Below are 26,403 nucleotides of genomic sequence, written 5' to 3' on the forward strand. Positions count from 1 at the left end.
GGTGGGATGGAAGTCGGAGGATAATAATTTGCATTTTAAAACATTTATACCTGAAAATGACTTCACTTCTGTTGGTAGCTAATTCCATTTGGGTGCAGCATTACAGCTAAATGCTGCTTCACCATGTTTGCTTTGAGCTCAAGGCACTACTAATTTGACCAGTGTCTGCAGACATCATAACGCTTGTGGTTTATATTCAATGAACATTTCTTTAATGTATTCAGGACCTAAACTATTCATTTATTTATTGCTCTAGAGGGCCACCCACAGCATTTTGTAGGTCACCCTGAAATTGCCCAATTCTAAAAAATTGCAAATAGCATAATCTATTGTATCAGAGTCACATAAACTTATCATTCTGTGCATGAAAACATTTTCCACTACCTACTTTACAGTAAACTTTGCTTTTAGTGACTGGTTGATGTGTTAACTTCCAAGGTAAAAGCCAGGAACTCATTTGAGTAAAATAATGATTTGCCTTTCAGTGAAGTAGGAAACATTTTGTGTGAAAGGTGCACATGACAAAAATAACCGTTTGAAAAATATTTGCCTGCATGAAAGAGTTTGACCCTGTCAGGTCAAGGTTGCCATTAACAACTTTCACAAAAAGATGGAGTAGACGCAATACGGGCTCTGTCAGCCCGCAGACAGACAAAAAAAAGGAAATCAAAAATGTACATATGGTTTTGTTCTTGAACCACCCTCACACATCCTGCCTGCAACACGATTATTTCAGCAATCTCTAGGTTCACTTGAAGGTCAGAGGCATGTTGCTTAGCTACACGAGAAATGGAAAACGTTCAACTTAGACGGGGATTTAAGAATTAGCTCTGACATCCACCAGTTAAGTCCAATAACTACAGGCTAACCTTTTGTGAAGACTGTTACATTTATTTATTTTTTTATCTTGGAGTGGAATCTGTTGAAGAAGGCCTGAATAAATCACTAATAGGCTTTCATTTCGAGTGAAAAGACAGCACACCTTTAATTACGGCTTTGTGCAACCATGTTTGATTTAAAAAAAATACTTTTTATATGGATTTATTTTTTTTTTTTACAAAATGTGAAATAAACATGCACGTATGTAAATGAAACACTAAGATGAATAGTTAAGATACAAACTGCTTAAAATTAAATATAACAGTATGTCCATGCTTACAAGGTTAATTGCTGCTATGCAAGCTTTTGCGAATATTGATAGTATGGAGTACTGACCTATTGGGAGCTACACACACCTCTCACCCACTGTCTCAATTGTGACTGCACAAACAAATCACGTAGCTTGTAGATTAATCGTAATCTGCTCTCTTTACTACAGTCTTTCTACAGCTAAGCAGTGGAATTTTGCTTATCTAGAGGGTAAGCTGTGGAGAAAAAAAAACTTGATGCGCTACATATGCCAATTTTACTTTTAACTCTTTCACTGCCAGACGTTTTCAGAAACGGGATGTCGCCAGTGCCAGCCGATTTAAGCATTTTGACTGATCTTTCAAGGTCCACAGAAAATGTTGTGTTTGGACTATGGAAACACACATACTACCAAATGAAAGATTGGACTCTCATCTTTCATCAGAAAAAAAAGTTTGTTTCTACCTTATTCCATTCTTCAATAATCAACAATAGAAAATGGTTACTTTCACCAAAATGCTCTGTTTTGAAACAAAAAGCGGAGAAAAAGAGCTTTTTGTGAAACGATGTTATTTCATGCACTCTAGTGAATTGTACACTTCTTTTTGTCCATGAATGATGCCACAAACACCTAAATAGTGCTTTACTTCTGTAAAACGCTTTCACCAACAATGAAAAAGTGTTTTTAGTTTGCAAAATACGTTTATTTCCATTCAACAGTGTAACAAATGTGTGCAACTGTGGTACTACTTACAATTATGTGGATGTTTCAAATACAGTTTTTCTTTTTATAACGGTCTCCTGCGTGCAAGGAGAGGGACCAGGATTCGCACAACAGATTAGTTTCACTTTCGCTTTGTCCGTTTCGCGTGCAGACGTTACACTTTCTTGACAGCCTTTTTTCCGGGGAATAAATAGCAAGTAGCAGACTGTACACACTCCTCGAATGAATATGCATTGGACTTGGGGCACTCTTCGTCGTCCGATTGAACGTCCGCCTGAGCGTTGTGCTTCGTGTTTTCCGGTGTCAGCATCGCTAGCCCGTGAACCTTTATAACGTCGTCATAGCCGCCGCGTCAACGCTTCCAACTTCGCCGTCAACCTCGGAGTCACCATAATCATCATCGATGATGATCATCGTCGTCATCAATGTGCTCTTTATCGTTGGTCGATGTCTTTGAAAAAAACGGCTCGACCGTGAGCTGCTTGCAAGCGGCCGCCATTATGGCTTCTTCAGCCATTATCCACTCAACACTCTAGCCCCGCCTCACGTCTTCTACTGACGCCCACCCAATCTTGTCAAAAGAGAGTCATCGCTGCCCTCTAGGGGCCAAAAATAGTCATTAGGCTCAATAGACCTGCTTGAAACTTTCACCACAGCTGCGGAAGGCTTGCCTGCACACGTTTCAAAAAAAAAAAAAAAAAAAAAATTGGATGACGTCTTTTAACGTCATTGGCGGCCCTCCGTAGGTTTTTACTTGACGTCTTTTAACGTCAGTGGCAGTGAAAGAGTTAATTAGCATAAAAATCTAACCCAACTTTTTTTTCTCTCTCAAAATTTTCCACAGTTGTGAGTTTACTCCTGTGTAGTCGTGCCTGATATGTGTTAATGCGACATCGGCTACGGCTTATTTTGCCAGGAAGTGCGTAACTCACCTCAATTCTACCTTAACTAAGGCTACGTTCACACTGCGGGGCGTGATGCCCAATTTGGATTTTTGGTTAAATCCTATCTTTTTATGGACCGTTCACATTACAAAAACAAATGCTACTTCAATGTGAACACAATGCGCCCGTGATGTGACCTGCATGCGCAAAGAGCACACGTCGAGTGATGTGCACCCAAAACAAACGACAGAAATACATATGCCCCGACTCAACACAACGTTTCCCCTCCAGCCAAGCCGCCGAGGCAAGCGACCTTTATCAGTGCCATGTACAAATTTAGCTGTGCCAACGCACGCTACTGATTGGTGGGCTGGCGGACTCCTTTCACTGATGTGTTAGTAGTTGGATTAATGTGTCTTGCCTGCATAAGTTATGCAAATTAGGCTGTGCGAACGCCCACTCCCGATTGGTGGACTGTTTTCACGCTCACTCATGTTTGGCTGCTGTCCTCTGCTTCCTAGTCAGTGTTTACAAACTCATTTTTTTCCCATCTCATAACGCCAGAGTAGCGAGGTTGGAAGAGGTAGAAATATTTTGGGGAAATGAGGGGAGACTCCTCGATATCTTCATTTCATTGAAGAATCTTAAAATTCTATTAATCTTAATTGAGCTGCAGTGTGAACGCAGCCTAAGTCCAGAATTTATTTTATCAAAGTGACCCAGACAAAGTCAAGATGACACTTTTTCAGTGTCTCTGACAATTTTTTCCCCAAACTGGATGGTTAGCCATAATCCATTTTTGCATTCAAGAGGAACCCCTGACAAATCTCTGTGTTTTGATGAGGTTTTGAAAGATCATCCTCTCCACTGTGATCAATGTTTTTCTGTCTTCTGTTCTCATTCTTGTCTGCTGCACCATTAGCTCCCGAGGCACAGAAGATCCATCATAGCAGCGCTGATAATTCTACTAATCTATCACTTATTAAGTAAATGAAACTCAAACACTTGCTCAGCCAATATTAGTTCAGTATACGGTTTTCTTGTCATTTCTTGTATCTTGGAGAAAATATAAATCATAATTTCAACTTTAATTTCAAGTCTTCATCATTTTGTTCTTACAGATAAAATTTCTGGACATTTTGCATCACATATTCAGCTAAAAGCTGCGTGCTGATCTTATGGCTTATACAAACTATGCACGCATTTGTTTTTTCGTATCTTAAATCCTGTTAGATTAGTATGGGGGATTAAAAAAAAACAAAGATGCCTTAAAGCAAATGCAAAGGCAATATGGTCTGCCGTCTTCTAATCCACATTCATACTCACATGTACCGGGTGCGTGTTTATCAGTGCATGAGTTGTAACACAATCTATTCTTCGTTTTCTAGACAGCCAGCCAGACAGACAGCCAGACAGACAGAAAGACAATGCATTGCTTGTAATTAGGCAATCGATAAATGGCAACTTGTGTTGGGTTTGATTTCCACCTAGGACCATGAGTTTGTTTGAAGAGGAGCCAGTGGTGTTAAATTGAGGCTTTATTCCCCTCTTCACTCAGCTACTGAGGTGGGAAGAAAATATTATGCAATATATTGCATTAAAATAAGATGATTTTAGTGCAGGTATGGTTGTATCTGTATAAATTGAAATAACTCATGCAATGGAACCTCGATTTAATGAACAAACAGAGGTCCTCTGTTAAAGCCGTTTGTCCATTAAATTGAAGCACTTTCTTCCATGACCCAAAAAACACCCAACACTATGCACAAATATTGTGAATAAATGTTTAAAAAAACTAAAACAGAACTTTGACTTTAAACGTCTCTGTGATGTTCTAATACTGCCGTAATCATGTAGTGAACCATGTAAACGGTCAACCCCAACTTCCTAAATTTGTCACCAATGTAAGGTACTGCACCTCATTTTCTCACCTCTGTAATGTTTGGATGCCATAGTGAAGGTCCTGGCAAACAACAATTGTGTTCTTATGCCACCAAAATCAGAATAGTATTCTTGAAAGATGTGCACACAAGACGTAACATTTCCACCCCGTTCTCGATGCATATTGGGGAAGGTGGGAGAGAGCAAGACAAGATACTGCAAACACAGATGCCTTTTTGGTTATATTAATATGCATTGCCCTAAAAAAAATTATACTGGGTACTAGTTAGCCCCAAGGGCAATATGACTAGCTCAAAATAACCAGTAATGAGACACTGTGACTTACTAAGAATAATTGAAACACAATAACTTGTATTTATTCATTTAAACTTAACATGATACTTGTTTCTTCGGTGGTACACATTTATATATTTTTGCTTAAAACTAAAAGAGCACTAAATATGATCTATTTTACTTGCAAAGCACAATAATATTACACTTGATGATCATTGTGTTTGTATTTTGCAGTTTGTTTTCTAAAATTTGCTTTTCATTTGACACATAATTTGGTAATAAATTAAGTGAGGCAGCAAAAAAAAAATTAAGGATCCAAAAGGAGCCAAAGTCTATATTGCAGGAATTCCCCCTCGACAAGAAAGCACTGACAAAGTGCGTACAATAAAAAGATATGGGTTGAATGCTAAAAACAACAACATTATTCTGTAGCCTAGCAAATATGCATAAAATATGCAGCCATGTGCATAATGCAGAAGTACCCATCTGGGAGCCCTTGACCTTCATTGGCACCCTGCTTCTCCTCCATGTGGCCTTGAGTGGCAGCCTGATCTCAGATAGCTAGCCCCACCCAACTCACCCCCAGCACCCGATTTCGGGGTCCCCTTCACCTGCAAACCTGACTTCACATTGATTATGGTGAGAGGTTACGGGTGAGTTGTCAAGTTTTTATTGCTGTTTGTTTTTGGGTTGGTCACTTAGCTTGACTATAGGGGCTTTTCCACCGCTGGAACTTTTGGAAAACTTTTCAATTTACCTTGGTAAAAATTCAGTTTGCGCATTTTCCCACCAACCCGGGGTAATGAAATTCCCCAGAGGGCATCCGAGTACTATCTCAGCAGCAGGGTCTTGCTGAGCCAGGCTGGAACTTTGAGGGGGTGGGCTGCACTTATGGAGGACCAAAACTGAAAAAAAAAAGACAAAATAAATACATAAATATTACTAAAAATAGAAAATAAAAACGGATTTAAAAAATTTATTCAAAAATTTTATAAAAAAAATAAATATTAATTTAAAAAAAAAATTATATATATGCACGAATAAATAAAAGTAAAAATAAAACAAATAAAAAACGAGATTCAAAAAAATAAAACAAATATAAAAATAGTCAAAATAAATAATATCGGCTGGGCTCATCAAACTCATACGTCATCAAACTCATTTGAATTACTCTAAGACGCTGTGGAAACACAAATGATAAATTCCCTGCGAACTTTTACAATCAAGAACTTCCTTTACCCATAACTCAAAGATTCTGGGCTTGTTGGTGAAAAAAGTGCTTATTTCAACAAAACTCGGGGCCAAGTGTTCGTCTCTCGGTTCCACCCAATACTTTCAGTTCACCCTACTTAATATCCTTTATGGTATTTGGATAGCACTTGTGAAGTGAGCAAGTAATCTCATTGACAGTTGATGGTAATTGCAGGTGTTTTAATGTCCCCCATTACATCCTGCTACAGCAGGAGCACTAGCTTTTAATATCCTGGCTGGCAAGAGACCATGACACGAAATTAAAGGTGAACTAGGGTCAGCTGTGTGAGATGAGATATAAAGACCCAATCAATTTCAGGTAGATGACAGCATCTAGTTGAATTAACACTGAATTCAGGGAATCATATCCTCCAGGAAATCAAATATCTCTTTAATTTAACACATTCACTCCCATCCATTTTCACTGATGCAACTCCCTTCGCTCCCAGCAGTTTTACTGGATTTTGACTGATTTTGAAAGTCCCACAGAATATGGTGTTCTGTTGCTATTAAAAACATGGAACCTACTAAAAGAAGGATTAGGGTCTCTTCTTTCAACAGGAAAAATGTATATTTCTATCTGTTTCCGTTTGGCATTAGAATATAGCTAAATTTCATCATTATTCACAAACCTGTTGAAAACACTGGGAAAAGGAGCTTGTTGCAACATGGCCCTGGCTGATCTCTTACACTCTGCTGCCACCTGCTGGCCATTTTTTGTAATAACTACCATTGCTTTAAGCGACCTCTTCAGGTCAGAAGCTGCATCAAAGCCTTGTGTATGCTCTAGCATAAAAAAAAAAACACACATATTTATTAAAAAATAAATACATAAATTTTTTGGAGTGAAGGACAAAGTATTAAATAACACATATATGTTTTTGGAATTGAATGAGTTAACAGCCAAGAAGTAGGATGAACACAAAAAAAGTTGCAGACCATCACCACAGTTACGGAGTTCCGTTTTTAATTTCATTTTGCATACCTGTTATTTGGCAGGCTACTTTATTTTTACTTTAAAGTATCATGTTAGTATCGATAGCGGCCACGTCTCTACTTGGTATCGGAACGATACCAAAATATCACAAACTACTAATATACACCACAGAGATGTAATCCACCAGTGAATTAAAAGAGGAAGGAGCATGCATGCTTTTGGCCTCCCCTCAGTGAGGTGTAGTGTCACCCTGGCCACCCCACTGAAAAATTTCTAGCAACGCTACTGTGAAACAGCAATGTTTTTTCCTGGTGGCTACCTTGAGTATTGATTGATGTACATACTTTTGGTCATTGGTATTACCTGGACAGTTAAACAAACTACTTACAAGAAAGGAAAACTTTCAGTTCAGTAAAAGAAGCTGAGCCTTCTGCCGGGTATTCATGTCTCATCCTCTTTGCTCAGAGCATACATATGTTTGCTGCTTGGATTTTGAGCAATCAAAGTTGCGATTTTCTGGCTGTGCGCCCCCATGACTCCTACCCAGGCATCCTTCATATCTCCATGTGGAGCTGTGAAATCTATTTAGAGCGTTTAGAGCAGCTACAGGTCCCCGACACGCTGCCTGAAGCCTCGGGGCTCACACAACCGTATTAATATCCACACAGTGGAGATTTGGCATTTGGGTATTCTACATGACAAAGTGCCTTTGATACCTGTTAGTTCCAGCATGAAATGAAGAACAAAGTTGAAGTAAAAATCCCTGCCAACAACATTTGGGATGAAAAAGCCTCGTTGCAACATTGTGTTTGGTTGTTGGGCAAACGTGTTTCTTATTAATTTTTTTGTAGAAACAACCCTCTGCTGGTTTGTCTCCACACCTTGTTCAACTACATTAACAATTTTAACGTCTCCCCTGATGCTTTATCTTCAGTCCTACTCCCCCTTTGGCTTAGTAGCTCTCTGTGGAGTAGTACAACTTTTCACTGCTTTTTGAGGAACTATTCCCTATGTGTTTGATAGCCCAACCTAGATTTTTTTCTTCCTACCATGAGTAGTATGCAAGAATGTTACCCTTAAAATTTGGCATGAATCCACATAGTGACATGATGAAATATATTTTTAAAACACTGTATATATGAACTCATGTACAGTTACACTTTACTAACATTTGTAAGTGTCTCACCGTTACTGTAATGACAAGTACTGAAATATACTGAATGTAAGAACATGTTTAATCATTAGATTTAAAAAAATATATATAGTGTAAGTTGTTTTTGATGCCAATCTGTTTCCCATGTGGAATTGGGTGAATGAGAGACATTAACTTTGTGCACTTTGTAGTCTTTCCCTTTATGAAGTTCAGTGAAGCTGACGCAAATTAGTTTATGGAGGTCCTGCCTAGTGATGTACCAAATATTCGGCCACCGAAAATTTTCGGCCGAAATAAAAAATATATAAGAAATAGGATAATAAGGTGTCGCAACCCAAAAAACGCTGCAAGCAAGCGTCTGTTTGAATTAAACAGCGAACGCGGGGGTGAGTGTCCGCCTCTCTTCTCGCTGGCTTTTCACCATGTGAGTTTGCACCGGTCGGTCGGAGCAGCTCCCGGGGTCATTGCGCACACCGGAGGAGAGGGGCGTCGCTTGGTGTACAACATTTAAGCGGGTCGAAAAAAGACAGAACTGCCGTGTACTGGAGTACAGGTGTGCCACTCTTTCTCCTGCAGCGCCTTCCCCTTTTTTTTTTTTATAAGAGCCCCTCGATCGCTTCCACTTTTTCACCCTGCATCCCGATGGCTGTGCTAAATACTTTAGCTAATGCTAGCACTATTGCTATCAACACTTTTAAACACGGAAACAGTTACCGCTATCTCCGGGTGGCGGTGCATCCCTGACTCCTGCCACATCAAATCTGGTGGACTTGCTCATTTCCAGGGTCCAGTTGTTCAGTTCATGGTTATTTCAGCCACTAGTTAACCTCTATCCGCCGGTCAAAGTAACCCGCCGTTAGCTAACTAAAGTTAAATATGCATTGTTGAAAATATGGATAGTCATGTTGTTAGCTAACGGCACCATCAAAGTTTATTGTGTAGTCAGCAGCAACAATAAACCTGTTTTATGAAGAAAAAAAAAAAACGGGTTGCCAAAGTGCCAAACGATCTCGAGCACTATTACATTTATATTATTATGTCTAATCGAATCCAATTTTAGACTGTTCTTCAAGTTACCATGGACAGAGAAAATACAGACATTGCTCGGTATACAGACGGAATGTTTACCTGTTTCCAGAGGTGGGCATTTCCTTCTGCCCTTTAGTCCCGTCGTTGACAGATGCCCATATTTTGGGCGAGATGCTTTAAATTGTAAGGCGAGGCCTAAAACAAAATACTGGACTGAACACTGACTGAAGCAAGTTTTTGTCTGTCAATCTGGGTCAGGACAGACGTTCCTTCTCAGTCTGTACTTTTTCAAGGCTTCACGTAATAAAGCACTCACCGAGAATGTGGGCATCTGTCAACAACGGGACCGACGGAGCAACAGAAGTGCCGTCCTCTGCCTATTTACGATATTTGATTTTGCTTTATTTTGTAACATCCTTCAAATGTCCAAATAGATGAGTCATGTCTTATAAATTGAATAAATCTATCAAATATGTTTATTTTCAATACTTAACAAAATATCCTGACAAAATGGATAAAGTAGGACTCATTTTAGTTGACCATTTTGAGAATTGACAACAGTGTTAGAAAGTTAACGGCATTCCTTACTGTACGTGTGTTAACTGTTAACAGCTGGCTAAAGTTAACTGTGCTGTTGAACTTAACGATCGGTTAAATCTACTTAACCATAGGTTAAAAATATAACTGAATTTGAACAACCGGGCTCAGAGAATTAGTGAAACTGGAGTCTCTATATAAATGTTTATTCTTTAACTACAAAACAATCTCTTTAATAATGATATCATTTCAAGATTACACTCTCCGTGTTTTCTTATATATCACTTTATTGTCTTCTCAAATAAATGCATAATCAACATCAAGTTTAGTTAATGTTTGATGAGTTACTCTATCATTAAGTTAAACTGTAGAGCTAATTTAGCTATCTTAAAGCTTCATATTCCATACAACTACCCTAGCTGCATTTGACTGATGGAAGATGAAAAAGTGGTGACTGTGCTACAGGCTCCCTGGTATACCCTCGCAGCAAACCTGTACATACACGGAGGACATAGTAAATAGGGCTCTGAGTTATTCTAAGGGAACAACTCCAAGTCATTGGTACAGAATGTGGATGACACTGTTGACACATATCAATGCATCCGGCAGCATCGTGTAGGAGCGGTTAGCATGTAGGCCGAAATGATCTAAATTCTGTAGTGCAGGAGATTTGTTCTGGTCCTGTTGTATCTTTAGCACCCGGCCGGAGAGCAACAGTTCAAACATGATAAAACCAGCATGTAGGATGATTTTAATTGTGTGTTTAGCTCTACATTGCTTGTATCCAAGCTACCAGAACACATGATAATCTTTTCCAAGGTAATGCCTGGTGGTGTTCTCGTGGGAGCAAGGATGATAATGCCTTGTTTGGGATTTTATTCTGACTACCAGAGATGCTACAATTCAAGCAAATGAAGCTTATCTTCAGACTGCTGAAATGAGGGATCCCAAGACAACACTGAGATTATGGCGTTTATTCTTTTGCCACTTTTATCGGCTGGTTTAACAAGTAACATGAAGGAGTGGTTTTAAACTAAATGCTAAAGCTATGCATTCCTAACATTCTCTTCTTTGGTGTCTCTGGGGAAAAGGAGGCGAGAAATGTACTAAAAATGCCACCACATTAATGGTATGCTTGTTTAATGCAAGCATTTTCAGTTTACACGTTTAATTGGGCAACTCTCGTATTGTGTTCATATGAATGAAAAGTACTGCAATTTCTTAACTATTGAGGTGCAGCTTTAACGATCAGTTCTAAACTATGGTGGATTCCAAAGAGCTGGGAAATAGGACAAATGTCCCTTGGCATTTGTGAGGTTTTACCTGCAATGCTCCAGATAAACATTATAGTGTCCATAATTTTGTAAACAGATAATACATTTGTACACTATGCTGTGTAGTATTAGATAATAATTATGATTTTGCTGTAAGAATTGTCTGCCATTGTTCTATTTTGCTATTACTAATACTATTTTATTTTATATTTTATACAGTTTACAGTAAATGGTGATGTCACGTGTAATCAAGAAATACAAATACTGGGTTAATAAAATATTTTTTATTTAATTTGTGCTGTCTTCCTCCCACATTCCAAACACATGCATGTCCGGTTTGGAGACTCTAAATTGTCCGCGTGTGGATGATTGTTTATCTAAGCCTTGCGGTTAACAGTCGGATATTGATTACTCATATTTTCATCTTTCAGTTCATTCTTCTTGGTTTGGCTCTCCTATTAGTAGCCTTAACAAAGTACTGTATTCACTTGAAACACAAAATGATCTCCCTCTCCTGCACTTTCTGATTTGTTCATCCTTAATCTTCAGCTGTGTCTCTTACATGAAATGTGGTTAGAAAATTCTCACAACTTTTTTTTTTAAATGCCCAACTTGTAAGCAGCACGGCTTGTTCAAATGCAATAACAAACCCGGTTACCATCTGGCTACATGCTAATGACCGCTGCAGGCCATTAGAGCAGCTTGTGATACAGTATAATACTGTATATGTTGTACATACATAAACTATTTTGTTTCAGACAGTGGAGACACCAGCTTGGTTCAAAAGGCTTAATGAACTAAACAACCTTAACAAAGGGGGTTTGGTCGTTAAATACATTATCAAAGTCTATCTGGAGAAGGCGAGACTTGGGTAAACTGTGCATAGGGGCAAGTTGAGCCACCCCTCTTGCTAAGAAACCAATTAAAAAATATTATGGCACAAAATGTTTAGGGAGATGTTTTTTTCATTTTGTGGAACTTGTAAAGGTATACAGGTACATGGCAGACGGTGTTCAATGTTTATGTAAAAAAAAAAAAATTACTGTCAAAGTTAAATCATTAACTTATTAATTAACCACCCAAAAATATCGCGTTAATCATGAATTAACGCAGATTAATCGCACTATTCATTTTGACTATAGATTATCCTTTAGCGTGACAGCGGATGGCTACGTTTAAGGTAGCACAGGTTGTTTGAGCAATAAATATAATTACATACATTACAGTAAAGCATTTAATAAATGTTTGCATTTAGAATATTTGTTCATGTCAAAATATTGGGGTCATTTTTTCCCCATTTTAAATTATGCAAGCAATTCATTGATTGGAAAAAGATTAGGATGAGCGTGGGCAGTGGATTAAAAAATGCTGAAGACGTCCTCATAACATTAAATGTCAAAAGAATTAACACATAACCGATGCTCTTCAAATTTGGCGGGAAAAAAATATTGTTAAAAAAGCCTTATTTATTAAGTGATTAATCAAAATTCTCAGATGTGATTAATCTGATTGAAAAAAAGAATCGTTTGACAGCTCTAAAAAACAACAACAACAAAAACATTCCTAATAAAAGTTAATTTACTCTATGCTAATCCAGGATTGTTTTTTTTTGTGTGTGTGTGTGTGTGTTTGTTTGTTTTTTAATTAACCTATGGAGACGACAGACACCATGCTAAAAAAAAAAGTTTGTATTGGGCCTATATTATTGTTAATAATACATGTTTGAGGTTCCTGTCAAAAATCTTAAACTACCTCCTTGTAGTTGTCCTGAAAAAGAAAATTGGCTCAACATACCCCGGTCTGCCCAATTTGAGAAAGTTAAAGTCTAATATTCTAACAAGTTTGCCTAACAGGCGAAGGCCATTTGTGGTTTACCCTTTACGTTCCACTTTGAAAAATAATGAGCAGATTTAAATTGCATGAAATTCTGTCCAGATGAGCCTGCAGAAGACAGTTGTTTTGTTTGGTAAAACGTGTTCTATTTTGCCCTATGAGCATTGTGTAGAAAGCAAGCACTATTGAGAAAATTGTAGTATGTTGGCATTCGCCGTAAACATAAAGTACTGTAAATATTGGCAGCAGTGTTTTAAAGGCTGGAGTTGGCCTCACTTCTCACGCTGTTTGAGAGAGAGTTGCGTCGCTGTCTGGATTCTTGCTTTGTCATTTTTAACTAGTTTAGCATCTCCCCATGCAGCTCTGCGATGGATCAGGGGACCGACACCCTGGCATCATCTTGACTTTTAATGAGCACATTTAGCACTAAATAATGGAAATATGAAAACAAACGCATCTGAAGTCTCTGTGTTGCACCACCTAACTGGGTGTTAGTGATAATTAATGTTGTGCTTATTGTGGCAAATGAGTGATGTTTCTGGAAAATCATATTACATGAACAGAGGAATACTTCAAAGTATCTGGTATCGCAACAACACACTTGGCACACCCTTCCATTAGCGGGTTTTTAGGTTACTGTACTGACAGACTAATGACAACTGTTAGTTATGATAAAGTTTCTTTAAAATAAAGGGTACATTATAATATATACCATTACATAACCACCAATCAATCACACTTGCATTCTTGACAGGCGCCACAATTTTAAAATTACTAACCGGGACACTAATTTAGCTGAAAATCAAATATACTATACATTTTCACCAGGAACTATATATAACAAATTTAATCGCAATCTAGTGACCAGCAGTTGTGTTATTGTTTTAGCTAATGCTAAATGCTATCTTGGTTGACAGTTCAACAGCGCTAAACAAATTCACTGCACTTACCAATATCCAACATTTACCTCGCACTTGTCCTGCATTGTAACATTGGGAATATGCCGCCAGAAAAGCTCAGCTTGCTTTGGGTTTAACCGGTGACCGCAGCATTAGGCTAGTTAGGACTACATTTCACATGATTCTTAGACACGGAAGCAGGAAGTAGTTTTTCTTCGGGTATATCGAAACTTGCCTGCTAGCGATTTGATGAGTTTGAGAATGAGTACTTCAAACGTGAATGTGAAAGTAAATAGGAAGGAATTTAACAGTTAAATTCCTTTTTAACTAGTCTTGTTGTATGTTGTAATAAATTGCCAGTATGGGTTTGACAAATTTGTCAACCACATTTGAAGTCATTGAATAGCAGCAGAATAAAGCCCCTAAATAGAATATTTAGCGCACATATGATTGTTTTTTTTCCCACAACCACGTTGCATACAAGCCTTCAAGCTGACAAGCTAACCTTGTGCATATGTGTGTTGTTTGTAGCAAGGTTAAACCTGACTGAGCACCCTTGAGCTCAATGCCAGCTCAGAGGCAGCAAGCTAATAACTTCAATTATCTCAGGACTCGCCTGCAGGCCACTGCTGATAGGTGGTTGGCATTGCTTTATCTGCGTTGTATATAGACTTGGGGCTTGCAAGGAGCTAAAGCTAAACATCTGGCATCAGAGGACACACATTTGAGATTGCCTTTACCAATACAGCCACACGTACAGTACACTTCGAAAGATATATTAATTTCCTTCCAGAAGAAAGCCTCGACGACGTTTTAGCGCCAATAACTGCCAATTAACAGACAAAAACAGGAAGGTTATTAACATTGTCAGATTGTACAAATACGGAATGGTGACCAGACATACCAACTTCATTGTTTGCATCAACCATTCAGAGTTTAATCTCAGTATCGTGAATCGTGACTGTTCAGAAGTAAGGTTTACATTTCACAGCGATTGTTTTCTCTTGTGTGCTTTGCTTTCATATCATTATTGATATTTTTGATAACTGGTTCTGATGATGCAGAGCAATCTTTATATTCACATTCTTACAGATGAAATCTGCATTTAGAGCTTCTCCCACACTTATTTTATACTGATTGGTATCGCATGCCACACACTGGTATTTTCATTGTAGAGGAAGAAAATAAGATGAAAAGTACGCAGCGGAAAAGTCAATTTATTCAACTTACTGTATGTATGTGTGTGTGGCAACGCAAGATGGCCGTGCTGCATCATTCTGCAAATCCACCTCAGAGTCTGATCGTGGTCTTTTTTTGAAGCTTTGAACGAGGACAGCATGGTAGTGTTTACATTTTATTTTCCTAACTCAAGAGCGATGGTTGTACACGCGTTCGATGCGTTCGATCGGCTAGCATCGGGCTAGCGGACGACTTGAATGACGTATGCGCGCTTCTCACGCAAAGCACAGATCTATAGGAGCTCTGGATTAAGCGTGCGCATGTTAATGTGATGAGCGCAGGACATCCATACTGTATGTAAGTCAGTGGATGAGCGGCACTCGCCGGAACAGCTTTTGGGGATCAAAACATGATTTGTCAAGCATACCAAAGCGCTGATAGTATGTTCTTTGCACATTGAGAAGTACCGGAACGCTCAAGGGAGATTTAAAACGTACTTACTTAAAACATTGCCCATGTGTAATTCAATCACACAGTTGTCAAACCTGTAAAAGGGAATCTAACTGTCAAATTGCTTACTATTTACTTACCAAATTCACATTTGCATTCTCCTTCGCATCTGCATCTTATTCATGGGAAATGTAGTCACAATGCGTGAGGCAGCTTCGGGACATTGCAAGGATAATGGCTGGATAATGGTGAGTGCATTGATTTGTTGCTGTTGAACTGTTAACCAAGATAGCATTTAGCATTAGTGATTTCTTCCACACCCAATAATTAATATTTAATTAATTAACTCATTAGCTTCCCAAAATGTATGAATACGTTCTATTTGAAATATTACCATGCTCCCAAAGCTGTATTTATACGTTTGTTTTCATGTTTATTTATGCAAAATCCTAAAGAAGGCTTTGATGAAGCCTCAAAACTAAAGAGAATGCTTGAATGGTGGTTACTACAAAAATGGCCAGCAGGTGGCAGCAGAGTATAAGAGATCAACCAGGGCCACGTTGCAAAGAGATATTTTCCTCTCTGTTTTAAACAGATTTGTGAATAATGACGACACATTCCTGCCGACATCCATCAAATTACTCAACTCTTTCATTGCCAAACGTTTTCAGAAATGGGTTGTCCCCACTGCCAGCCGATTTAAGCATTTTGAGTGATCTTTTAAGGTCCACAGAAAATGTTGTGTTTGGACTATGGAAACACACATACTACCAAATGAAAGATTGGACTCTCAGCTTTCATCAGAAAAAAAGTTTGTTTCTATCTTATTCCGTTCTTCAGTAATCAACAATAGAAAATGGTTACTTTCACCGAAATTCTCTCTTTTGAAACAAAAAACGGAGAAAAAGAGCTTTTTGTGAAACGATGTTATTTCATGCACTCTAGTGAATTGTACACTTCTTTTTGTCCATGAATGATGCCACAAACACCTAAATAGTACTTTACTTCTGTAAAACGCTTTCACCAACAATGAAAAAGTGTTTTTTGATTGCAAAATACGTTTATTTCCATTCAACAGTGTAACAATTTGACAAAACAATTTCACAAACTATTTACAAATGTGTGCAACTGTGGTACTACTTACAATTATGTGGATGTTTCAAATACAGTTTTTCCTTTTGTAACGCTCTCCTGCGTGCAAGGAGACGCCAGGACTCGCACAACAGTTTACTTTCACTTTCACATTGGTCCGTTTTGCGTGCAAACGTTACACTTTCTTGACGGCCTTTTTTTCCGGGGAATAAAAAGCAAATAGCAGACTGTACACACTTCCTCCGATGAATATGCATTGGACTCGGGGCACTCTCCGTCGTCCGATCAAACGTCCGCCTGTGCGTGCTCTGTTGTGTTCCGCGTTACGACACCGTCATAGCCGCCGCGTCAGCGGTTCCAATTTTGCCGTTAAGCTCGGATTCACCTTCATCATCATCGAGGATGATCATCGTCGTCATCAATGTACTGTACTATTTTAGCGTTGGTCGATGCCTTTCGTCTTGTAAGTGTAGTGCTGCTTGCAAACGCTCGCCATTGCCCGTTCCCTCCTCCATCTAGCTCCATCTAACGTCTTCTACTGCCGCGTCAATGCTTCTCAACCACGGAGTCACCACCCTCATCTTCATCATCGATGATGATCATCGTCGTCAACAATGTGCTCTTTCAGCGATGCTTTTGGTCTTTGAAAAAAACGTCTCGGGCGTGAGCTCCTTGCGACCGGCCGCCATTTTTCCTTTGTCTTCCATTCTCATCTCCTGCTCGACGCTCTAGCTCCGCCTCTACTGACGCCCACACGATCTTGTCAAAAGAGAGTCATCGCTGCCCTCTAGGGGCCAAAAATAGTCATTAGGCACAACAGACAGACTGGAAACTTTCACCAGACATGCGGAAGGGTTTCCTCTACCCGTTTCAAAAAAAAAAAAAAAAATCATTGGATGACGTCTTTTGACGTCATTGGCAGTGATCCGTAGGTTTTTACTTGACGTCTTTAAACGTCAGTGGCAGTGAAAGAGTTAATAACCGACATTAACTAAGTGGTGCAACATATATATATAGGAGTGTGTGTGTATTATTTATTTTAATTATCTCTCTCTATTCCGTTGTTTTTCTCACTGTAAACTACTGCTGCACTTCTTATTTAATTTTGATTTTATCTCTTTCTATTCTGTTGTTTTTTCCTTATTGTAAACTGCAGCTGGACGGAGTCCAGGAAAAAGTTCCCCACGGGGAAAATAAAAGTATATCGTATCGTATCGTATCGTATCGTACATAGCTATATTCTAATGCTATTTGCTGCAAAACTGAGACAGATAGAAATTTACTTTGTTTCCTGATGAAAGAAGAGACTCTAATCTTTATTTTGGTAGGTTCCATGCTTTTATAGCAATAGACCACAATATTCTGTAGGCCTTGCAAAATCAGTCCAAATCCAGTAAAATAGTCGGGAGCGAAGGGGATTACTTCAGTGAAAATGGCTGGGAGTGAAAAAGTAAATAACTAGAGCTGTCACTAACAAATCTTCATAGAATTGATTAACCTATCAATTATTCCAGCGATTACTCTGGTAGCTGCCTCACTCACTTCCGTTTTAGGACAGAAATATTTTTGTCAACCAATTTTGGTGGTCGATTTAGCTGATTTGTTTCACACTGGCCCTAATAATTATTTTTGAGCAAATATGTTATTTCAGAAGTGTGTATCAAACTGGTAACCCTTAGCATTAATCAGCAGCCAACAATTAGCTCTCAGCTTTAGAAAGGTTGGTGACCCCTGACCTAAAGAATTGGGAAACAAAATACATGCTATGCTAATTGACGCAACCTTCAAAGCACAAGCAGTAATTCTCCCTCTGCACGCCCTTCACAGCACCTTCTTTTTCATGATTTTTTTTTTTTAAAAGGCGCTTCCTCTGGGAAATTATAATAAATGTGGACGAATTAGAGGTCAATCAGCGGGGTGTGTTACCGTACAACCATGCAAGTTAGCTGTTAAGAGAACAGTGATGGAAGTTTCACTCCCAATATCCGTCTTTTGATAATACACTTAGGTTTCTCTCCATTTTTAGAGGCATTTTGGAACATACTTAATATTCAACATTCAATAAACTTGAAGAGGAATAAAGTGTAAAACAAGTGCCTTAGGTCTAGAAATTAGCATTAGTGGTAATGAAGCAAAAGGGGCAAACGTTGTGTGAGAATGTGAAAGCGAAATTGTTTTGGGTTATGACGTAGTTGGGGAGACATTTTGGGAGAGAAAAACATGAGACGTTTTTCTACTTTCTCTTGGCAATACAGCGACCAGTGTGTGCCAAAAACCAGGCTTTGTACTTAAAAAGCAGAGAACGACTTGGAGAGCGAGAAAAAGAATGAAAGCCGGCGAAACAAAGTGTATGCATAAGAAAAGTGTAACAACATGAGGCAGCCAACGAGGCACCCTAGAAAACCAATCCGCGGGGTTTTGAAGACGTGGGGGGAAAGGTGAAGGAGAACAAAGTTGGATGCGGAGGTTTTGGTGAGTGGCAGATGGGACAGATCAGACGGAAAGAACGATGGGATGGGAGAGGAAGATGACTCGGAGGGCCACGCAAAGGACAAAAAATAGAGGTCGAAGACTCTTGCTTTCACTTTCATTTCTCCCCTTTTTTGCTTCTAATCTCCTCACCTCCTCTTCCCATCATCTCCACTTCTCCTTGCATGAAATCTCTCTGCATATCCAAAGTCAGACCGCTGTCCCATCAGCAGGATTGGTAATAGTGGCCACCGCCATTCTAATGTTTAATTCATTGGCGTGGCGAGGACAACAGGAAACAAAGAAAAGGAGAAGTAGGGGGAGGAGAAAATAGATTACCATTTCTTTTCTTTTTTGTAGCTTTGTTTGAGCCAAGGGTAGATAAAATGTGTAGGAGGAAAGGGAAAACAAAGAGGGTACAATTATATAGAGAAACACCATAAGTCTTGGTAGAAAAACGAGTGGAACGTTTTGGTGATTATGGAGGTGTCTGCAGGGTGCCTCTTTGGAGTAATACTGACAGAAAGCTGAGTGCAGCAGTGTGTGCATGTGTGTGTTTGCGAGCAACAGTCCTGGCACTGTCCTGTTGCGCTCATATTAATCACAGCCTGATTAAATATCCTTTTACAAGAGCAGTATTAGGGCAAGTCCTATTAGGAATTTGTGCATGTGGCCTGTGTCAGTCAGAAAAAATAAAATGTATTTTTATACGTAATATTTTAATGGCTCTCTCACTTTTTTTATTTTAATTTTATTTTTTACTGTCGATAGCCTATAGCTTGAATGACGCTTAAAACTGACTTACAAACAAATGAACCTCCACATTATGCCACTGGCAATGATTTCACTTATTCATGATTGATGTCATGTCGCACACCTCTAATGAATTATATTTACTCAATATCTCATTCTCTATGCTTCTGTCACAGTTTAGATTTATTACTGCTAATATTTCTAATGTGTTACTGTTTGTTTGTCAGAGGTGGGCGTGTCAATGAATTTTGAGCGTCTGTCATTCGCTGATTGTCAACAGTCGGGACACCCTTCCGTCATCGTCATCCGGCAATACTTCAAGCTGAACCGCTTTGTCATTCCGCAGTGAAGTGAGGATCCGTCATTTGTCAGGAAACTGATCCGTTAGTACTGTCTTATTTATTGATGATTACATTGACAAATGAAAGCCACTTCCGGCAACGCATAGTTCGGAAATTTTTCTAAATTCCTTTTAGGGTTGTCAAAAGTATAGATAATTTGAAAAGTATTTATACTACTAACACGTCGTATCCGAATACGATACTGTCAAGGTTTTTTTGTTGTTGAGTTTTTCCTTGCCCTCTTGAGGTTCGATTAGGGGATGTTGTTGATATTTGTCAACTGACGCATGCGAAACCCTTTGAGACTCTTGTGTGATTAAGGGCTATATAAACAAACTTGACTTGACTAGACTATTCAATACTAACGATACATGGTCGCGTTCCCGCGGCGCAACCTACTCGGCAGAAAGCCTTCGCAACCAGGAGAGCCCACACCCGCGACTTCGCTTGCTCAGCTACGTTACATGTGCTTTAAGTATGGCCAGTGCGACGGCAGGAGGGCCAAACCAGTCAGGTTGGTTGACAAGAAAATGCAAAAGGCCTTGTTGTTTTGTTATTAGCCATTAGCCGGCTACCGCGGTTATGCTCATTGAGCATTGTTTTATTATTAGCCATTAGCCGTCCTGCTGCGTTGGGTTGGGGGCGCGGGCCGTGTTGGGGTGGGGTGGCGCTCCTGCTCCTGGGTTTGCTCTCCGGCCAGTGGCCCCTGCGGGGACCGGGGGTTGTCCCTTGGCGCTGCCGTGGCCTGGGGAGCCCTGAGGTGTTGCGCTTGCTCTGTCCTGGCGGGGGTCAACGGTTCCCCTCTTTGGTGGAGATTTTCATGCATGCCAGATCCACCACACCAGCATCTATCGAAACTCTGACACATTCTGCTTCTTCCTCTGGTCGTTGAATCGGTGGAGGCTGATGTCTGTGGATCTCACTCTGCTTTGTCTGTCCTTCCTTCCTTTCCTCAGTCTCTCATTTGGTCTCTTGAGGTCTCCCTGATTTGTTGGAATTTGGATGTTTCTGGGGTTGGTGAAGGACTTGGGTTGGTGGCCCGGTGGGTGGTGTCTGGTCGGTGTTGGATTTCACTTTCCTTTCTTTTCTTTGGTCCTTCCTCGGGTCTCCTGACGGCCTCATGGCTCTGGCTGGGTTCTGAAGTGTTCGGTTTAGGTGAACGGTATGGGATTTTTTTATAGGTTTTAGGTGAACTAATGAATACACACTCACACGCACGCACACACGCACATGCACATACACATTCTCACCCAAATACAAAATAAAAATTCATAAAAAAATATATATATTTAAAAATATATATATTATTATTAGCCATTAGCCGCGGGGGTCACGGTTAGCTTTGCAAAAATGTAACCCCCCCCCCACTGTATGTCAGTGAAAACACTATGCAGCAGATGGTGCTAACAGCTGGAAAACATGTAAGAGAGGTGTATGTCTTGAAAAGGAGTTTGAATGAGAGGTGACCATGAATGGCAAGACATTTCCAGCGCATCATGAGGGATAACACTTGTCATTGCCCTCTGGGTTTAGATGGTATTTCCTGGGTCAGGTCAGAGATTTTCCTAAAGCATGAATTAATGTCATTAAATGACAAGTTTCAGACTAACTCAGCATTAAATTTAATTAACGCAAAGTTGATGTGATAGCCCAGTACACGTCAGTGTAATTGATAGTGGCATTGTATTTTTGTGTCTATTGTGCTGAGCTAACGGAAGTGAAACACAAACTTGTTTGCTTTTGTTGCAGGAAAGAGGGCCCAAGAAGGCAGATTTACATAACAGCAGAGATTTGTTTAATATGAGGTGGTTGTTGAAATGTGTTTCAGGACATGCACACATTTTTAATAAGATGGGAAATATACAAAGGAGGATGTGTCAAGATGCTACCAATAAACTGACAATGTTTATTAAACAAGCAAACTTGCTGCTGGTAATATTTAACCAATTATGCCTCAAATGAGAATTGGAAAAATAAACACAATACAACAAAGAGAAATTTGCATACACATGGGGATATTGTTTCATTTCATTTGGGTTTTGTTATCTTTTTCTCATGGTAAATAAGGAGGTGCAGGGGGGCCATTCCACAAACTATTTGCCAAAATGTCTGTTTTGTAAAAGACTTAATGTAGTGTGAAATTAAACCCCTCCTTAAAAAGCATCCTCTGCAGCATCAAAACAGCATGGTAGCCACTTGTGATGCTCAAGCTTGTCCACCCAAAATTAAACCTATCCATTTAGGACGGTTGGGAGGTGAAAAGTGATTGATAACATTTGCATTTTGAAGAGAAAGACTGGTACTTTTACTTTCTGTATTTGCATATGGATTAGTCATGCATGCATTTTGTTTGATGATTTAAGAAAAGGGCTAACTTTTGTCTTGACACTCACTGTGAGATTAATTCAACAAAAGTTCCCTATACCAAAAGGAAAAGGCTTGGATATGTTAAAATTAAATAGTTGTAAAAGAATCTATATTATCTTTATATACCATACCGATACCTGGTATCATCCTTATGGGAAACTATTACATCATACCAACAAGTGGTGTCATTCTTAATTATTATTAACATTTACTAATATTGCCAGACTATACAGGACGCGTTTTGGATCATTTTGATAGACTCACTGCACAAAATACTTCCACACTTTTAGCATGTCTAATACTAGGGATGGACGAGTACCGACTTGCGACGGTTATCAATACCGGTATCGGCCCCCGCTCTTGTGGCCATTTTTCGGTCAGAAACTAAAAGCTGAAATGATTATTTTGCATTAATTGACCGTCACAGGGGGTTCCGGTCACAGAGCACATACGTTTTCAGTTGTACTCGACAATGAAATTAGCTCTGAAGTGCGGACAGATCTTTGTATATTATATAGTAAATCGCCATTGACTACTGCACTGCTATGAGATGAATGACGAACGGAGACCGTGAAACAGGAAACGGATATACAGAGCAGTCTTCCAAATTAAAAGCATGGATTTCAAAACAAGATATAATTAAACATCACACACTAAACAGCTTGAGGAATTCACTGCCATTGACGGTTATTGACGTCAAATATTCATTTGAATTATTTCCATTAGTTTTTTTCCACTTTTGTTAACAAGAGTATGAAAACCTAGATTTTTTTATTGTACATTTAGAACAGATATAAAATGTGTGATTAATCGTGAGTTAACTCTTAAAGTCATGCAATTAATTATTATTTTAATTGCCCGACGCTCCTAATTTTTAATTGTAATGACGTCAATAGTTAACTCACGATTAATCATAATTTTGATATATGTTCTAAATGTACAATATTTTTTTTCCTAGGTTTTCATACTCTTGTTAACAAAAGTGAAAACTTTAATAAACTAATAGAAATAGTTCAAATGAATTTTTGACGTCAATAGCCGTCAATGGCAGTGAATGAGTTAACATCGTAGATATTAGGTGTACAACCACATATTTTGATGGGACTTTTTTTTCCTGACCACTGGATTATTTGTTTCATTTTATTTATCTAATTTTTCATTTTTTTGTATGCTCTATGCAAAATTACTTTTATGGGCAAATTGAAAAAATATAATTCACAATTTTTATTCAATTTTAAGGAAATTTGTTATAATTGGGATAAATACAGTAGTTTTTTTTTTATTTTTTATTATCTGTCATTGCTTTTGGGGAAATAAATGGTATCGTCACTTGGTATCGGTGAGTACTGAAGATTTGAGTATCGGTATCGGTCTCAAAAAAGTAGTACTGAACATCCCTATTCAATACATTGTGTAAATGAATTAGCAAAACTTTCCCATCCCCCATCCTCCGTGTGCCTGAAATGTTGTTGGCAAGAGAACATTGAGAGAGGCCTTCACTGTAAAATCCATTAGCCCAGTGAGCCAAAAGCTTAACTCCACCTGCTCCATTTCTGAGTGTGGGCAAGAGTATCCACTTGTGCTTTGCTCCTACAGGTAGAGGAATTGGTCAACCCCCTGTGGGACACCTCTCACTGGGTCAACAAAATGAGTCTAGATCTGTTGTGACCTTTGGGTCATCAATCTCTCCATGGAGCTCTTCTCCATTACTGTGTGCTAGTAAAAGAAGAGATGGCACACAGCAGTACTCCTTTATCATCCTCTTCCTCAATCTTTGTGTGCCTCTGACATGCACTGCAATCCCTTCTTCATCCCCTCCCTGCTCTTCTCATAATACACACTCTACGCGAAGCTTGAAATCCAGCTCTCCACTTCTGATGCCCATCTCCACACATGCACACAAAACAGACAGCAGTTGCACGGAGAGTTAATGTTAAAGTTCAGCTTCACATGTCAAGTGGGCCAGAAGTGTGTATACGTGTAGTACATATGTTCTGGCATACTGAGGGTGTTGCTTAGGTCAGGGGTCAGTCAGTGTATCATTTCACAAGTTGTAGTTGACCACTCCTTCTGTCACTCACCACTGGAGATAAATAAGTGCCTATTGTGACTGGGAAAAAATGGTCTGCAGCCGGAATCCGATTGGGGCCTGTGTGTGTGTATGTGGTGTATATGTATGTGTGTCGAGGTTAGTGTCTGGGAACAGCTCAGCTTGGCCTTGCGTCAATGCGACTTAAGTGCAGCCATGCATAACCATTTGACAGCTACCCCTCCTCCTCCAGTTCATCCTGCACTCCTCTGCTCTCACTTGCCATCTCCCCCTCTGTCACATCCCAGTCGCTAACCCGCAGACGGCGACATCGACTCGCCGTATTTTTTGGGATGTACCAAGTGTATTTGTGTGCGTTCATTTCAATGTTAATCTTAAATTTGCACAGGATGAGGTAAATGCTATTTTCAGCCTTCTTCCCAACTGGTTAGGGAGATTCATTCTTATCAATCAACCAGGTATATGTTCGTTAAATGGAAGAAATTCTGTTTTTAGCTATTCCTCCAGCTGCAATGCAATGAAAACGATATAAAGTAAAACATTTTTTAAATGTAAACTTCTTTTTTTTAAATATTGAAAATAGAAAATTTCAGATAAAACATTTTTTAACGTGCATTTTTTTACAGCAAAATTAAGTACACTTTGTAATTGTAAAATCAACAGTAAATTTTTGTACTGTAAATGTAGAAAATGTTTTACTTTAATTTAACGAGTTTCGGCAACCACAGCTGCCGGTATTTTACCATGGAAATAGCATTTTTAAATTTTGAGATAAAACGTTTTTTTTTTTTTTAATGTTCAAACTTTGTTAACAGTAAAATCTTGAATTAAGTACATTTTATAATTGTAAAATCAACAATACATTTTTTTACCGTCAACGTAGAAAATGTTACCGTAATTTAACAGTATAAGATTCGGCAACCACAGCTGCCGGTATTTTACCGTAAAACATTTTTTGTTGTTGTTTTTTTTGTTACAGTGATATAAGCAAACATGAAATTTAGTTTTAAAATGGAGACTATACACCCAAGCTTGATTACCTCCAGACCTGTTCAATCAATATATCACCCAAATAGAACCGAATAGTCCGACAAAATGAGATTGGCCAAAAGATCTCAAAAAGCTGCAACAAAATGCCACGATCCAAAGAAATTCAAGAAGGAGAAGATGAGAAATAAAGTAATTGACATCTGTCAGCCTGAAAAAGGGTGATAAAGTTATTCTTAAAGCTTTTGGACTGCAGCGAATCATGATGAGAGCCATTATCCGTAATGGAGGTAAGTGGTGAACCTTTTCCGGGAGTGACTACAGCTGACAGAAATTACCTCAAGAGCACAGAAATAACTCATCTAGGTGGTCACAAAGTAACCCAGGACCATGTCTACATAATCGCTGGCCTCCCTTGCCTTAGTTAAGGTCAGTGTTCAACTCAACAATGAGGAATAGACTGACCAAAAAGAACTCTCCTTACTTTTGCAAAACATACCTAAATTAATCCAAAGAGTTTTGGAAAAATATTTTATTGACTTTTTTTTTTTCCTCTTTTTTTTTTTTGGAGAGCTCAGTATTACTCATTCGGTAATTTTACCGATATGACGTCATCATCATTGCTCTCCTTTTTTTCCCTTTTTTTTTATTATTATGTAATAATATTTAATTAAAATTAAATTTTAATTTTAATTAATTAAAATTAAAAATATTTTATTGACTAACAAAATGAAAGTCTAGGTTTTTGGAAGGTATGTGTCTCATTACATATGGTGAAAATATAATGCAGCATTTCAGAGAAAAAAAATACCTCACACACAGCATACCAACAGTCAACCATGGTGGTGGTAGTGTGATAGTCTGGGGCTGCTTTGTTACTTCAGGACCTGG

This window comes from Vanacampus margaritifer, chromosome 18, assembly GCF_051991255.1.
Source record: "Vanacampus margaritifer isolate UIUO_Vmar chromosome 18, RoL_Vmar_1.0, whole genome shotgun sequence".
In the NCBI taxonomy this organism is placed as follows: Eukaryota; Metazoa; Chordata; class Actinopteri; order Syngnathiformes; family Syngnathidae; genus Vanacampus; species Vanacampus margaritifer.